The sequence below is a fragment of the Anomaloglossus baeobatrachus genome, chromosome 5 (assembly GCF_048569485.1).
Source record: "Anomaloglossus baeobatrachus isolate aAnoBae1 chromosome 5, aAnoBae1.hap1, whole genome shotgun sequence".
NCBI lineage: Eukaryota > Metazoa > Chordata > Amphibia > Anura > Aromobatidae > Anomaloglossus > Anomaloglossus baeobatrachus.
Genome location: NC_134357.1, coordinates 550,876,156 through 550,894,865, shown reverse-complemented (window position 1 = coordinate 550,894,865; position 18,710 = coordinate 550,876,156). Strand labels below are relative to the sequence as shown.

Below are 18,710 nucleotides of genomic sequence, written 5' to 3'. Positions count from 1 at the left end.
ACCGTTGAACGGTGACGGGTAAAGTGCGCACAAAACGATCCACTACTACCCTTTCCACCATTTGCGCCGGGCTCAGAGTGTCAGGCTGCAACCACTTTTTTACAAGATGCAACAAGTCATAGGCCTGGGAGCGTACGGGTTTGGCTTCCTCATAGAACCACTGATTTACCCGCTGAGCCCGTACATAGGTATTCACCCCCAACCGAGCCAGTATTTCGGCTTTTAGGGTCACATAGTCAATGGCGTCCTCGGTACAGAGGTCCAGGTACGCTTTTTGGGGTTCCCCCGTCAGATAGGGTGACAATACCTCAGCCCACTGGGGGGTCGGCAGCTTTTCCCGCTCGGCCACCCGCTCAAACACCGCCAGGAACGCTTCCACATCATCCCCCGGGGTCATCTTTTGCAACGCTTGTCTCACCGCTTTCCGGACGCTGCTGTCGTCACCCGGTCCCGGGGTTGTTGCTGCTGGTCCGGCACGGATCGACTTGGCCAGGAGAACCATCTGTTCTTGGTGCCTTTTTTCCTGCGCTTGCAAGGATTGCTGCTGACGTTCCAACGCCCGGAGCAGGTGTGCATTGGTCTGTTGCTGCTGTGCATTAGCCTCTTGTAGCTGTGCATTAGTCTGTTGCTGCTGCCTTAGTATGTCCTCCATGGCGTCACCGGGTTTGGGCTGTAGTATAGCGGCTCGAATCCAGGACATGTGCTGCTGGGTCACCAGGGATGGATGCTACACCTCACCGGCTGTCATGCCCGCCGATTCTCCACCATATGTGAGGTAGCACGGTCGGCTGCGCAGCAGAAGACACGGGATCCAGGCATTAAGGTTCACAGCACACGGTTTTAATGTCCAAACAAAAGTCCACAACAATATACATGTGCCTCTCCAGCAGAGAGCTCAGGGAGTTGTGTTCACTCCCCCACACCCGGCACACCTGCCCTTGTTCCTGATTCTATTTAACCCTTCCTTCAGCCTGTAGGGAAACAGCATTAACCCTAGAGTGGATTTACTTTCTATCATGGAGTGAGCAGAACCGGGGCGAGACATACCGGCCGTCATAGATAACCCCGGTCACAGTCTCACAATATATACATATATATACATACACACACACATTGTTTTATTAAAAGATCTTTAAAAAGGATTTATTGTAGCGAAATACAGAATAAATGAATAGTTACAGAAAAGTAATCCATTTCTCTGTTACATTTTTTCATGATCGCCAGCTATTCAGATAGTCGCCTTGTTATGCACAAGTATTTTCTTGTTAAATTGCGTATTGTAGTCCATAAATATGGTAAGTTCGAAGGTAATATTCCTTTCTCATTTAATTATACGGCGTTCTATTCCATGATTTTTGTACAATTTGTCAATAAAATCTATAATTTCTCCCCAGGTCAGTTTTTTATGATTGTCAACAAAATATAATTTTCCAGTAATTCATTTTTCACATTCTTATAATAAGGATTTCTCAACTGTGTGACTTCTCTGATGTTTAACAAGATTTGATTTCCTTCTAAAACATTTCCCACACTCTGAACATGAATATGGCTTCTCCCCTGTGTGGATTCTGTGGTGTGTAGCAAGATGTGATTTCTGGTTATAACATTTCCCACATTCTGAACATGAATATGGCTTCTCCCCTGTGTGGGTTCTGCGGTGTGCAGCAAGATGTGATGTATGGTTAAAACATTTCCCACATTCTGAACATGAAAATGGCTTCTCCCCTGTGTGGGTTCTGTGGTGTGCAGTAAGATGTGATTTGTCTCTAAAACATTTCCCACATTCTAAACATGAATGTGGCTTATATCCAATCCCAGTATGAATTCTGTCATGCCTAACAAGATCTGATTTCTGGTTAAAAGATTTCCCACATTTAGAGCAAGAAAATCTCTTCTCTGTGTGAATTTTTTGACGCTTAACCAAAGATATTTCGAGGGGAAAACTATTTCTATATTCTGAATGTGAAAATGGCTTCTTTACTTTAAGGGCATTATGTATTTTAGTGCCTATTTGCTGAGTTTTATTTTTCTTAGTAGTCTGTAATGATTCAGAAGACAGGACTTGTTTCATAGGATCAAATGATAAGACTTTGTTGTGAAGGGATGATGGGATATCTGGAGTAATGGCATCCACTGCAATTGTATCCTGTGCAATATCAAGGTCATCTGATTTATAAATTGAAGATGTCCCTTGTCCTTCTGACTTCCTGGTACTATCATCTGCTAAGAAGAAAACCAGTTATTATTTTTGAATAAAATATAATTGAAATTTATATTTTGATAATTTCTACCATTGAAATGGCAAGTTATAAAGGAAAACATAATTATTCACTAAGACAATGCCAGTTCAGTCTGCTAGAAGACCTCATAGCATGAACCAGTAGAGTGTGGTATTCAACTGTTTGTTCATTCTGCGTCCCAAATATTTGAATTAATGTGAAAGCCACAAAAAATTGTGTACGCAAAAATGATACCAATAAAAACTTTTACCCATGCCACAAAAAAAGCCCCCACTCAGTTGGATCATCTGTCAATGGAAAAACAGAGGGTTTCCACATTATTAGTGGCTTAAAGGCTTTTGAAAAAAGTGACGTGGCTTCCAAAAACCAATCCAGCAAAATCAGCTTTCCTAAAGTCCAATCTCCCTCTTGTTTCTCAGTCTTGCAAAATTTGTCAAAACCACATTTAGTATCCATGTAATTTTCATTGCTGTAGTGAGAATAACCCACTGAATTTGCGGTATACGTATCTCCTGGAGCACAATCTGGGCTCTATGTATTGGACAATAAAATGGGATATTTACAGTTTTCAACCTCCAACATCCACTGCGTGCTAATTCTTGGCAAGTGCCTGTGGAGTTAAAATAATCACAACAACTATGGAGAAATTCAGTGAGAGTTATAATTTCCAAAATAGAGTCGCTTTATTGGACTTTGTACTGCTCTGATTTGCTGCCAGTCATTGCATGTTTACTGGCTGATAAAAAGCCGGAATGAGACAGGGACTCGAGCATGGCACCTGAGCACGCTAATGCTTGATCGAGTACCAAGAAGGGCAGAGCACATTTGCCCATCACTAATAAAGTTCAATGTGTCACAGAAAAAAAAATATACCAGAATCATTGGATTCACAAAAAGCATCCAAAGTTATCACCTCATAAAGTGACATGTGTCAGATTTGAAAAATGGGGCCCGATTAGAAACAGAAAACCGGCTGCGGGAAGTGGTTAAATCAGAGTATTTTGGGTACTGACTGCTGTAGTCAAAATCTGTGAGTATAGGCAATATCAAATCTACTGAAAAGCTCAAACTCATCAGTCTTCGTCAGTAAAATAATGAGTGACTAGTGGTGAAACATCTCTGGGTCATTAGAGGATGTTGCTCGGTGGCTCTTATCTGTATATTAGAGCCATCAACCACGCACAGTTTAGTGATATATCACGCCAGACGTGGAATGTTTTTTTTTTTAAGTTTTTATTGCAATTCTCTTTGAAGTTAATTGGTTTAAAAAGAAATTGAAAAGTCAAAATAAAGGGAAACTATTGTACAGAAATTTACATTTGGCTCTCACTGGACATTTAACCCCTTCACTCCTCAACCTGTTTTCACCTTCATGACCAGTCCAATTTTTTTCAATTCTGACCAGTGTCACCTTATGAGGTTATAACCCTGCAACGCTTCAATGGATCCCAGTGATTCTGAGACTATTTTTCGTGACGTATTGTATTTCATGTTAGTGGTAAATTTAGGACAATATTTTTTGCTTTTACTTGTGAAAATATTGGAAACTTGGCGAAAATGTCTAAAATTTCACAATATTCGAACTTTGAATATTTATGCCCTTGAATCAGAGAGTTTTGTTACAACATTTATCACGTCTACTTTACAAGAGGCTGCTGATAAGTCTTTGGCTTTACCAGAAAGAAACAAGATAGGATGATAAAACTTTATACTTATTCCACATACTGATGTCAACACACTTCTTACATCGATATTCCAAGTTCTGTAAGCCTATCAAAAACAAGGATTTCAGCTGTGCCTCAAACCAGGCATCCGTAGCAGCCATGGCATCTGAAATGGTGTGAAATTTGGTACCCTTGAGGTGTTTCTTCAGGTTTTGAAACAGATGATAGTCAGAGGGAGGTATATATGGGGAATAAGGTGGGTGGTCAACCAGCTGGAATCCCAGCTCTGCCTTTTTTGCCGTGGTTGCTTGTGCAGTGTGAGCGAAGGCATTGTCTTGCAGGAACAAGATTCCTTTGGACAGCTTGCTGGGCCTTTTGGCCTTCAGAGCTGTCTTCAATTAGTCCAAAAGTTCAATGATTTAAATACCTTGCATTGATGGTGGAGCTCCACTCCCTCCTTATCCCAGAACACAGACGCCATCACCTTAGTGGCTGATTTTTGCACCCTGAACTTCTTTGGACTAGAAGAACCACTGTGTCTTTACTCTTTTGACTGCTCCTTGTTTTCAGGGTCATACAAATAAATCCAGGTCTCATTCATAGTGAACAGTTGATCCAGGAAGTTCTTATCAGTCCGGAAACACTGACAAATCGACCGGGAAGTTTTCACTCGTATGCTTCTCTGATCTGTTGTCAAACATTTGGGGACCCACTTTGCAGATAGCTTCCTCATGTCCAAATATTCATGAATAATGACACGTTCACGATAACTCCCCATGATGTCTGCTATTGCTTTATCTGAAATTAGTCGATTCTCAAGTATGAGGTTATGCACAGCATCGATGATCTCCGGAATAACAACCACTCTTGATCTTCCAGTATGTTCCTCATCATTGGTGCTGAAGTGGCCCGTTTTAAATTTGGCAACCCAGTTCTTAGCTGTGGAATATGAAGGGCATTTATCCCCCAATGTCTGCGACATATCACCATGAATAATCTTCGCGGACTTTCCTTGCAGAAACAAGAATTTTATCACTCCTCTACTCTCAGTTGCTCTGAATATCGCATTAGAATCCACTATTTTGTTTTTCTGTGTGCGTAGAACACTGTTGCCATAAGCAACAAACACAACATTTTGAAAACATATATTAGACACATAAGGCTTTCGTGTGATGTAACATTTGTTACCATAAAAACAAAAACAGATCACAAAGCCAAAGTCTTACAATATCAGCAGCCCCTCGTACATCAGCACAATTTTTGAAACATCATTTTTTTTGTTGGTAAGTTAGAAGGGGTAAACGTCTATCAGCAATTTTATATTTCTCCAACAAAATATAGAAATCTATTTTCTTAAAATCCAGGTTTTAAGTGATTTTGAGGGGCCTATATGATAGAAAATACCCAAAAATGACACCATTTGAAAAACTGCACCCCTCAAACTGCTCAAAACCACATTAAATAAGTTATGAACCCTTCAGGTGCTTCAGATAAACTAAAGCAATGTGGAATTAAAACATTTAGATTTTAGTTTTTTTAATCACAAAAATTTTACTTTAGCCCCAAATTTTGCATTTTCACAAGGATAGCAAGAGATTCAATTTCTTATGCAATTTCTCCTGAGTACATCAAATCCCCATAGGTGGTGGAAATTTACTGTTTGGGTGCATGGCAGGGATCGTAAGGAAAGGAGCGCCATTTAAATTTTTAAATGGAAAGTTTTCTGGAATCGTTATCTGACACCATTTCCTAGTAATGCGCAGTACATTGTAGTGCCCGTACATTATAATCATCTCATGTTTCTGGAGACACAAACACCTCTTACATTAAGCAGGCTCATCTCACTACAATAATGCTAAACATTTGGACATTAACTGTGGTTTACACACATTGTGGGGGCTCAGAAAGGAGGTAGGAATTTGGATTTGGGAACACAGATTTTGCTGAATTTATTTTTTTTGGGGGGGTGGTGGGAGGGGAATCCTAGCACTTTTCCAGGACCTTTAGGGTATGTGCGCACGTTGTGTTCTGAGCAGTGCGGAAAAAAATGCACCCACAGAACTGTAAACACTGCGTTTGTAAAAAAAAAAAAAAATGCATCCAAAACGCAAGCATTTTGGATGCATTTTGCATGCGTTTTGCATGCATTTTGGATGCATTTTTCGCAGTGCGGTCCCATGGCAATTGAGCTCTGCTACATGCCTGCTGACAGCAGACAGAGTAGTGTGATGAGAATGAACTCGGATGAATTTCACTTCATTGTCATACCGCGGCTCTGTCTGTGTCGCGTCCTGATTAGCGGTCAACCGTGAAGGACTCACTGGTGACCGCTAATCCCCTGAATTGAGCAGCGCGATCAGCGCTGCTGTCACTCAGGTTACCTGCGGCCAGCTGGAGTCCTCCACCCGAGACCACAACTCACCTGTGACGTCATCGCTGATCGCGCAGCTCACTTCAGTCACTTGGGCGACTTGCTGTCACAGTTAGAGGATCCAGTGGTGGCAGCGGGTAACCTGAGTGACATCATCGCTGATCGTGCGGCTCACTTCAAATGCTGCGCGGAGCTGACAGAGAGCGGTTGTGGTCTGTGACTGCTCCTGGCAGCTTCATGTAGCAGAGCTGAGAGCGTCGTGGGACATCGTGTGGATTACGCCGGACCTGGATGGGTATTTGGGGGTAAATAAAGTGGTGAAAGACGGTGTTTTTTTCATCTTTTATTCGAAATAAAGGATTTTTTCCAGTGTATGTGTTTATTTTCTTTAACTTACAGGATAATCATGGAAGGTATCTCGGGGAGAAGCCTGCCATGATTAACCTAGGACTTAGTGGCAGCTATGGACTGCTGCCATTAACTCCTTATTACCTCGATTGCCCCACCCTGAGAATACCAGCCTTCAGCCGTGTGGCTTTACCCTGGCTGGTATCAAAATTGGGGGGGGGACCGCACGTCTTTTTTTTAATTATTTATTTTACTGCACGATATAGACCCGCCCACCGGCGGCTGTGATTGGTTGCAGTGAGACAGCGGTCACTCAGCTTGGGGGCATGTCTGACTGCAACCAATCATCGGCGCCGGTGGGCGGGGAAAGCAGGGAATACGAGATTGAATAATGATCGGCCAGCGTTTTCAAAAGAGGAAAAGCCGCCGGAGCTTGTGACAGCCATGCAGTGCCACGCTGGTGATTGGGGATCGGTGAGTATGAGAGGGGGACCGACCGACGGACAGAGGAGAGACAGACAGACAGAGCGATCAACTGACAGAGAAAGAGACCGACAGACAGAGGGAGAATGACCGACATCGACAGAGAGAGACTGAAGACCTGCGTTTTGCTTGTCAAAAAAGCATGCGGAACGCAACAAAAATGCAGTCCAAGTGCATTTTGGTTGCGTTTTGACCCACATCATTGATTTCAATGGATGGAGAATGCAGCTGCAACGCACAAAAAAAGTGACATGCTGGGGGTTTTTTCCGCAGTGATTTTTGGCACCCAAAACGCTGTGTTTAAAAACGCAGCATGCGAACTGAATTTTCGGACTTCTCACAGACTTTGCTGGGGAAGCAGAACGCATGCAATTTGGCACTGAAACGCTGCAGTTCAAAATGCAGCGTTAACGCGGGAAAAAATGCAACGTGCGCACATAGCCTTATGCTGCCAGTCTTGTGGAAGTCTCCTACAGTTCCATTAACAGATGACACACCTGAGTGGAGACTTCTTTATTTTTGTGGGTTGAATTGAATGCTCTTTGGTGGCAATTTGCGTACATAACATTTTGGATCAGTTTTTCCTATGCTCAGCAGCGTCCATCTTTTCAAAGGTGCACAAAAATGTTGTTGACAGCAATTTTATGCACACATAAAAAGATGCGAAAAAAGATTGACAAACCATTTTCTTTTTCTTTGCAGTGATCACTGAAGGGTTTAATTAGTGCTACAGTTTGATAGATCAGGTTGTTCCAGATGTGGCATGTACATTTTTTTTTTTGCATTAGTGCTACAGTTTAATAGATCAGGTTGTTCCGGATGTGGCATGTACATTTTTTTTTTACATTATTAATAGTAATTATTAGTATGGGTTTTTTTTGCATATTTTGTTCTTTATTTTCTGGTTTGTTTGTTTTTTTTAAATATATTTAGAATTTTTTTTTTTAAACATCTTTTTATTGAATTTTAACCGAATTTGTTTTACAATCTGCTCTTATACAAAGAGCATTCCATTGATGACATTATAATCAAAACAGTCCCGCTCACCCCTCCCCCCGCTCTGCGTGCGACCAGAAGCAACTTAAAATGGTAACTTATGTAATTGGTATGTGTCCATTGAGCAGTTCAAGAAAGTACCAAGAGGTCTGTCCAAACTGAGATTTAAGTCTATCCTTAAGCACTGTAGCCAAGTTAGGTATAAATAAAGACCATGTTTCAAAGAAACGCTTAGTCAACTTCTCCTTATTCGACAGTGCATCCAGCCAGTCCATTTTGAATATGAACATTAGTTTTGTTTGGATAAACGCTAGAGAGGGTGCTTCAGGATTTACCCAGAGATGTAGGATACTTTTCCTAGTGGCCGAGGCCCAAATAGTTAACATTGCCCTGGTACCTCTCGGAAGACTTTGTTGAGCCTCCCCCAACATGTTAAAAATCGCCCACCGTGGTGTCAGAGCAAACTGAATATTGTATGTATTTTGTTAGACTGAGTGAACACTTCTCCATACTCCCTGTATCTGAACACAGTCCCATAAGTGGTGAAACATGTCAGTGTCTCTTATGCCACATTTAGAACAAGAGTATAAGGCATTTGTGTCCATTTTTGATTGAATTTTTGGAGTAATGTATGCTCTATGTAGAATCATCAAGGCCATATCTGTGTAGCTACTGGATGAGAGAAATTTACGTTGCAACAGCGTGGCTTGTAAAAAATCCTTTACCTCGAACTCTGACATGTCTACCTTCCATTTTGCTGGACCTGTTGTTTTCCCCTCCCATGTCCAAACTGTACGCAACATTGAATAAACCTGACTAGTTGAGGATGCCTGGCTTCTTGCCCTCCTAAGAAAGTTATCCACACTTCCTCCAAGATCTCCCTTTGGCTTGTCAACAAGATATTTTTGTGCCAAGCTACGCGCCTGAAGAAAAAGAAAAGGCTGACCCACAAAAGCTGGAAATCGGTGTGCCGCCTTCTCGTAAGGAAGCAACGACCAATCAGGCTCCATTAGATCTGCAGCATAAGCACAACCCTGCATTGACAATGTTTCATAAATCCTCGGAGGGCGACCCTGAAGGAATCTCGGATTTCCAATAAAGGGTTGAAATGGGGAACTTGAAGTGTTAATTTTACCAAGTTTCCTCACCTTCCTCCACGTTTGTATAGTATGCCATAGTGTTGGATGATCCCTAACCTCACACGGTATTTCCTCGTTCCCTAAATGCAGCAATGCTGTTAACGAGACTTGTGAACATAGCTGTTGTTCCAATTGTACATTGGCAAAGTGAGATACTCCTCGCACCCAGTCCACCACATATCTCAAATTTGCTGCTAGATTATATCTGCCCAGATCTGGAAGATTTATGCCCCCTGCCCCTTTTGGTAATTGAAGCTTGATTAAGCTGATCCTAGTACGCCCCTTGTGCCCCCAAATGAATTTTCCAAAGGATGAATTTAGTAGCTTAATATCTGATTTGCGTAGAAGCAACGGGAGAGTCTGAAATAAGAACATTATTTTGGGGAATGCTATCATTTTAATTAAGTGACATCGGCCCGAAAAGGATATTTTCAGATGTTTCCAAGATTGGAGTAGATGTATTAATGAATTTATAAGAGGCTTATAATTAATTTGATATAGTAACAAGGGGTTTGCTGGGAGCTGAATCCCCAAATATTTAATGGACCTGGTACACCACTGGAAGGGAAATAAGTTGTTATCAATTTTACCCGATTTGTACATTGCCAATGCCTCAGTTTTTTTGTAATTTACCCTGAAGCCTGAGGCCTTTCCAAAATTATTCAAATGTGTTCATTATCTCTGGAATCGCTTGAGAGGGATTGGCAATAAACAATAAAATATCATCAGCAAAAGCCAAAAGTTTAATTGTTGTCCCACCGACTCTCATCCCTGAAATATTGCTAAATTATGTAGGGTCCTCAACATTGGGTCCAGAGCCAAATTAAACAATAAAGGTGACAAGGGACACCCCTGCCTCGTTCCCCTCTGTACCTCAAATGGCTCAGAGAATGTATTATTTATAGATAGTCTGGATTTGGGTTCTGTGTAGATCATCTTGACTGCTTCGCAAAACCAGGATCCCACCTGGCGACATGCCAAAAGATTATGTAAATAGGCCCAAGAGACCCTGTCAAAGGCCTTGTCCGCATCAAGGCTAACTACTATATGTTTGGTACATCTATGCTTCCTGCTATAAGAGATAGCCCCAATAGCCATCCTGATGTTATTGGTGATGGATTTCCTGTGCACGAATCCCGTTTGGAAGGGCAGAATAAGATCTGGAATCACTTGTTGTAATCTACCAGCTAGTATTTTAGTAAAGATTTTAAAATCAGAGTTGAGTAATGAGATGGGTCTGTATCCCTCCACCTGTAGAGGGTCTTTTCCTGGCTTAGGTAATACTATAATGTTTGCCTCATTGAACCTGTCGGGAATTATTCTATCTGTGACTATCTTATTATACACTGCACATAGATGAGGACCGATAGAGGCTCCCAAGATCTTATAATATTTGTTACTAAATCCGTCGGGCCCTGGGCTTTTGGCTAGTTTAAGAGTGCCAATAGTTTTTACTATTTCTGAAATATTTATAGGGGCGTTTAGTACTACTCTTTGTTCCTCTGTCAAGATGGGCGCTATGGTATCATGGATAAAATCAGCTTCCCCATCAACCTCCCTCGGTTCCGCCTCATACAGCGAGCCAAAGAATGCCCTGAACTCCTCCACTATTTCCTCATCTTTTGTTACCATGGTACCATCTTTCTTTTTAATTTTGTGGATTCTAGTGGTGGTTCTAAAGGGTTTGGTTAAAGAAGCTAGTAATTTACCAGGTTTGTTGCCTCATTTAAAGTATTTATGTTTCTGGTAGTCCAGGTTACTAAGTGCCATCTCATGGGCCAAGGTGTCCGCCGCCTCCTTGGCCTCCAAGAAATGTTGTTTTGTCGTATCCGTGTTGTTATTTTTAAAATCTTTATATGCCTGCGTGAGAAGTTTTTGTGCTGATAAAGTTTGTTCCAGGAGCTTTTTTCTCTTATGGCTGACATATGATATTATCTGACCTCTTACTACTGCCTTGGAGGCAGCCCAATACAATTCAGCGTCCCCACTATGCTCGTGATTATCATTCTCATAAAAGCTCCAGTAGTTTTGTAAAGAAGCTTTGAAATCCTCAAATTGATATAAATATGAAGGAAACCTCCACCTTCTTTCCCGTAGTATTGTGGTAGATAATAACAAATTAAAAGTAACCGGTGCATGATCCGAAATACAGATGTCTAGGATGTTGGAGGAAAGTAAATGTGGCATCAGTGCTGGGCTTAGTAGCCAATAGTCAATCCGTGTATGTAAGTCATGGACATGTGAATAAAATGTATAGTCTTTATCTATTGGGTGCTGCATGCGCCATGTGTCTATTAGTCCCAATTGATTGACGAGATATTGCAAACCACTATGGAGCGCCAATTGAGGTGATGGCTGGGGACTTGACCTGTCTAAAATTCCATCATGAGCCTCATTGAAATCTCCGCCTACAATTAAATTAGTCATATCCCAACCTGTGATACTTTCGATCAATCTGGCTATGAACTGTGGATCAGGAATATTTGGTGCATATATGTTTGCTAAGTTGTAGATAGTGCCCTCTATCTTCACTTTCACCAATAATAATCTCCCCATAGGGTCCTCTGAAACCTCCAGAATTTCATGACTAATATGCTTATTGATCAATATAGCTACCCCTCTTTGTTTTCTCGTAAATGAATATGCTTTATGAGAATGCTTCTGCGCATACGGCATATTTTCTGCTGTGAAGAAATGGGTGATTGCCCTTCATCCAGTGTGTTTCCTGTAAGAAGACAATATGGCAATTTAAACGATGTAGATGATTTAAAACGTTTTTCCTCTTAATAGGAGAGTTTAACCCGTTACCATTCCAGGAGCACCAATACAGCGATTTAATCGTGCACACATTTGTGCTCTCTGTGTTAGTCATTTATCCTATTCCAGAAGGAGGAATTAATTGTAAAATTATAAACAACCTATTTGGGTTCCCTCGTCCATCCCAGTGAGTAAACGCGACAACCCATATGAGAGCTAAACTAAAGGTACGCACGCAGAGCCCCCTAACCCCTTCCCATCTAAACAAAAACCTTAATCTAATGACAATGTCACGTGCCTCTCTGGCAGTCCTGACACTGAAAAAAAAAAAGGAAAAACAGAATGAACATCAGAACTGTAGCACAGTGACGTCTCCGATTTAAGTATCTATGTTGAGTGCTGGCGAAGCTCCATTTTCCTGAAGAAGGTAATTTAAAGCCAACTTAGGATCTTCAAAAGTCCAATTCTTTCCCCCTGTAGTGAAGCGTAGAACAGCAGGATACAGTAGACTGAAGCGAATATTTTTTTCCGCCAATAGTTTGCATACTGGATTGAAGGCTTTGCGTCTTGTTGTCAAGGCTGCTGAGTAATCTTGGAACAAAAGCAGTTTAGAGTTATTGTAGGTAAGTGAGCGATTTTTTCTAAATGCTGTCAGCAATCTGATCTTGTCTTGGAAGTCCAGGACCTTAAAAATTACTTGTCTGGGTCTGACCTCTCCATCATTTCGAGGTGGGCCCACTCTGTGGGCCCTTTCAATAGCAATTGGCCCCGACTTTAGATCCAATTTCAAAGCTCCTGGTAGCCATTCTGAAGTGAGTTTCAGTAGATCAGCTTGCCGAACCGATTCAGGGACGCCCACCAACCTTAAATTATTACGTCTGGACCTGTTCTCAAGATCATCTACCTTGTCCAGCAATACAGCAATGTCCTTATTCCTGCTCTCCAGCATCTCTGAATTTTCCTTTACAGAGTCCTCCATGTCAGAGACCCTCTGCTCCACATCTGTTAGCCTTGAACCCTGGGCATTAACTTGGGTGACTATAACGTCTAATGAAGACTGGAAGGCTGCCAGCCGCCCATCAATCACCGGCATCAAGAGATCTATGATGGCCTTAGCAGTGGCCTGGGGTGCGTCTGTAGTTGCCTCAGGGGAAGCCCCTGGTGATGGGGGTGCATTTTGGTTTCGTCTTTGCGGTCTAATTCCTTTACTTGGTTGTGTGGCATTGCTCTTACCCACAAATTTATCCATAGTAAGAACTGTAAATATGGAGCTTCTTTAGAGACTGTGGTGACGTCACAATAACATAAGCTTAATTACATCTGTGTGGTAAACTTGGCTGTTTCACAATTATTTCCACGCTGTGTATGAGAGTGTATAGATGTTACTTGAAAAAGACCAGTCAGAAGGGCAGGAGGCAGGCCAGATGACGGATCCCACTTCTTTTTGTTTTTCACCCTCTTCTATACTGTCAGTGCTGGTGAAGTGGTGAAGTAGGGGTTAATCAAGTTGAGCTGTGATGCACTTCAGGCTTATCTGCCTCTGTTTACTGTTGCAGATTACAGGCCTTGTGCAGCAGCCATTTAAGACAAGACCTGCAGGAATATATCTGCCCCCTCCTCAGCCCCGTTATCTCCTGACCTGCTCTCACAGCCGAATGTCTCCAGGGGCTCTCAGCTTCCCCCTCGCCCCTCACTCACAGTATCTCAGACGGTGGGCCTGTCCACAGAGCTCTGTGTGACAGGCAAACACAGCGTGCAGTCCTGTTTGCTGAGCTTGCTGCTGCTCGGTGTGACGAGCTTCTAGGACCCCCGGGGACACAGGAGAGCCGGGCTAATGCTGCACTGCCCTTGTCCTGACCTTATCCCCCACTGCCTGGTTTTCGGTAAGCCCTCTGCTGATTTCTATTTGGGCTTTTCTCAGGCTGTAACAGGGAGCTCTCTTAAGAAGCAGCCAATCCGAAGCTCCGCCTCCCGGAAGTCATCTATTTAGAATTTATTTAATTTTTTTCCTTGACCTTCTTACTCAGTCTCTAAACTGTATGGGACACAACCTTTATTGTTCTGATAGATGATATAATATATTGCAGAGCACGAGCACTGCAATACATTATATCTGTTAGTTCTGAACTGACAGAAGCCTCTGAGATCATGGTCCTGCTTCCCATACCTGGGTGATGACCTCAGGTCACCATGGCAACGATTGGGCCCTCATGATGACGTCTCAAGGGCACAGATAGGACAGGAGAGGCAGCGTACTCCCTCTACTAGTCCCCTAAATGCTCCCATTGATTGCAGTATTTAGGAGGTTAAACAACCAGGGACAGTGCGGGGACCATCCCTGGCCTTGACAGCCAGGGCTTGTAAGTTATGTAAGCCGAGCTCCCGGTATTGGTTACCCAAGCATATTTCCTCTGCCCGCTCAATCACCAGGATTTACTGGTATGTCTAAGGTTGGGAAGTCCCCTCCAAATAAGACGTATCCATACATCTAGGGTCTAGGGTCGTGAATTGGTTAATTTTTTTGATTATAAAAGCAAAGTGTTATCAAAAAGACCGGATCTGGTGTTGTAGGGTCCATATTATCACATTCAGCAGCACAAAATACAGAGAAGGTCGATTCATCTTATATGATGTCAGGATTCTAAGAAGGAAACAACATCATCACCCGCCGCATTCTCTTAGAGGCGATCATAGAATGTTTCTTAAAGTGATTTTTTATCTTGTCCGCACATTCTACGTACACTGATATTTGGCTTTGTAGTTTACAGATCTGGGCAGCTGTGAGAACATAACTTCTAACGCCAATAGAAGAACCTCCACAACAAGCACCACTGACAGTGTATATTTGAAAAAGGTCGGTGAGACCAAAAAGTCTAAATTTTATTTGTACACTAACCATGGTGCATCCTATTAAAGTGATCTATTGTTGCATTTTAATACATCTGAGTGCCGGATTCTTTGAATTTTGTACTAAGGTGTTGGACCCAATCTGAGCACCAGTCATAACTCCAGGAGTGCCGAACTTTGTCGTATTACACCACCAATAAAGCAGCTATAGCCAGTGACTGAAAAGAAATTGTGACTTCTCTGCATTTAGTGGTCACTACTTACTTGGGTAGTCATAGGTAGGAATTTCCTCTTTACACCACTCATCACCCCTCACATATGTCTCTGTAGTATTAATATGGGTCAGATCTTCACCCTGAAACAAATATTGTAAAAGTCACAGACAGATGGAGAAGTCCCATCTATGATCAGCTCTAATCCTGCCATCTCCACCGCTCTCATTACACAAGTATAACACATATAATACTGGCGGATAAAACAAGACTGAGCACAAGACCTTCACAGCCGTCTACACATCATAGGGAGATTTCACGGCACCTTCTCTCCATTTACCTGATGATCCTGAGGAACATCGGGATCTTCTTGTTTACAGTCCTGTGGGAGAAGAGGATGGGGACATCTCTCTGGTGTTGTCCTCTTACTGGATAGACCTGGAGGAGACACATACATGGACTGAATTCATTCCTTACATACAGATAATTATAGGCAGTGTGTATTTAGTACTGTCTATTACCTGGTGATGTGAGGGGCTGGGGAACCTCCATCATGACGTCCTTGTACAGATCTTTGTGTCCTTCTAAATACTCCCACTCCTCCATGGAGAAATAGACGGTGACGTCCTGACACCTTATAGGAACCTGACACATACAATGATACAGTCACCCCCGATCCTTTCATAGTGTTACTGTATAATGTCCCAGCATTCCCAGCAGTGTCACCTCTCCAGTCAGCAGCTCAATCATCTTGTAGGTGAGTTCTAGGATCTTCTGGTCATTGATGTTCTTATGTATCGGGGGGTGAGGTGGAGGCCCCGTGATTGGGCTCAGGGGTCTTCCCCATCCCTCAGACACAGGGGCCTGATAGCGCTCACTAGAGGTTTTCACTAATATGTATTCCTGGTTATGAAGAGACACATTGATAAATCTCACTACAGACATTTCCAGAGTCCTCACCTCTCCAGTTCTGTCCATCTGTTATTCCCATAGATAAGAATGATGTAATGTGACATCATCAGAATCTCTCACCTCTCCAGTAAGCCGGAAGAGGATCTCTATGGTGAGGTGTAATATCCTCTCCGCCATCTTGTCCCTGTCCATATCCATCCTTCACGGGGCAATCAGGAGAATTCTCTTCTATAGAAGATCTTCACTGAGAGGGTCTGATATTGTAGGGACCTGAATGGGGAGAAGATGACGATGTAACATCATAAAGAATCCGCTGTAATAATACAATTACTGGAGATAATAAGGGGAAACATATCAGGAGATGTAATAAATCATCTACACATTCTTTCTTGTCTCTTGTAGACTGGAACATAAGTTAAATTGGTGACTAAGACGTCTCCTCCGCTCTCAATCACTGTCTATGTTAGTCACTGAGTCGGCAACTAATTGGCTGTGGGAATTACAAGTTTGTTGGAACTGAGCAGGAAATATAGAGACAGGCGGGGGATCCAAGCAGCAGTGGCACAAGAGTAATGGCGGATCATTATTGTATTACTATTTTTATTATTTTACAACATTCAGTTTTTTTCTTTATATCTACTAATAAATCCTATATATTTAGGCCACACACAACAAGCAGTTTACTCATTGGAGTCGGCAGCTGAATACGTTCCTTATAGACTCATCTTCCATATCACTAATGCTCGTCTCATTTACGACACTGGAATTGGCATCAGCAATACTGCAGGAGATATTCATTACACGTGAGATGAGAAATAACGACTTCATGATGAGGATGACATTTTCTTTTTCTACTACGTCTCTATAAACATATTTGTCTAGAATCTATCACTAACTCCATCACCACCAGCCGCCTATATGAAAGTGTGGCGCCCCTGAGGCTTCAGTCGCCACAGGGTATTGCATCTCACTTAAGGTGCAGTACTCATCCCGGGTAAGGAGGAGGTTAATCATGGATTTTAGCACAATCCATCAGACACAGCCGGATAGTGAGCCAGCCAGTTTCACTCACACACAGTTAGGTGTTTTCCCCACTGGGTCTTCCCGATTACTAGGACAACAGCCGGTGAGGCGGGGCAGCACTGGGGAATTAAGGGAACACACAGACATTCATGGGAGAACTGGGACACAGAGGAACCCGTTCACTGAGGTGAGTGCTTAAGAATTCCCTCAGGATCGGCTGAGGGGAGTGCTTCAGAGCCCTAGGTTAGAGGGAACTTTATGGTCTTTGACAAATCTACCGGTTGAGGAGATTCCAGGTTTCCTTCACCCACCTCAAGTACCGGGGCACAGCAGCAACGGGAGTCAGGAGTTGAGACCAAGATCCAGCCCATCACGGACTCGAGCTGCCTGCTATACGGGACGGGAACGTAACACAGATCAAGAGTCCCTGTAGAGCTTTATGTAACAGGGATTCACCATACCAACGTAAGGAGGAAAGGTCTCTCAGTTCACAACACCAGTGGTGGTGTCTGAATTATCCGGGATTGACTGCGGCCCATGACAGTGGAAACCGGCACTCCAAGGGTGACGACATAAAAGTGAGTAAAGTACTTGAACCGCAGACCCTGTGTCATCCTTATCATTGCCGGCGCCCCTGCGCTCCGGCGCTATAGACTACCACCACCATCATCATCCCTGGGGCCTGGCATTACCTGTGGAGAGCTGAAACACCCGAACTGCAACACACCATCAGCCCCAGAAACGAGTAACATCCCACAGCGGCGGTTCACCTCATGGCCGCATACCACAGGTGGCGTCACAAGACAACTACTCCGACCATCACTAACACCCTTCATCCTTTTATTGACACCCCAGGGCCACGAAACTGGTCCAGGCCACCGCGAAATCCCAAACCACCACCACCGGCTCGGTGACGAGTAAAACACCAGGCACCGTGGGGGGCATCAAATGTTTCCCGTCTTACCCGGGCTGTAATATTTTATATTAGATCTTGTGTCTGAATTTGTGATGGGTGAACCCGAACTGTAAAGTTCGGGGTCCGTACCGAATACATAGTGTTCATGCACACGATCCTGAACACGAGCTTTCCTTGGAAGCTCGTATTATAGTTCGGGTCCAGGGGCTGTAAAAACAAGCACATTATTAAGAAGCATTATGATTATACTTACAGGTCCCGCGACGCGTCCTGCAAACCCGCTCAGCCGCTGTCTACTGGACGCTTCTGCTTCCGGGTCCAATCATTAACTTCCAGGGGTATTCACTGCAGTGCTGTCACTTGGCAGTCTTCGGCTGTTTTCGACCGTGTTCACGGTGACGTCAGGGTTCACCTGAGTCCATAGCCCATGGACTCTATTGAATTTTGACTGTCACTGTGCGAGTCTCGCATCGGTATAACCCGTCACGGCGCTCACTCCTTACAGGAGCGGGTTGGCTGAATGTATTTCCATACTGCTGTCAGAACAGTGTGCGTCGTGCGGTGTGATGCGATGCATGACTCGCACGAGTCATACGCAAGTGGAATCATACCCTCAATGTCAGCTTGCTTCTCGCTCTGTATAGACGCGTGTCTGTACAGAAGGATGAAGCAGAGATGACATTGCTCAACCTGTGGACTACGTCAGACTAAGGATTTTTTTTTATAATAAAGATGGAGTCTCTAAATTTTTTTTTGTTTTATTTCTAATAAAAAAAAATTCTGTGTTGTGGGTTTTTTTACT

At 43.1% G+C, this 18,710-nt stretch overlaps 1 pseudogene; it reads right to left on the bottom strand.

Moving 5' to 3' along the window:
- Positions 1-18,710, bottom strand: part of LOC142312277 (uncharacterized) — a 111,701-nt pseudogene that overhangs the window by 44,922 nt on the left and 48,069 nt on the right.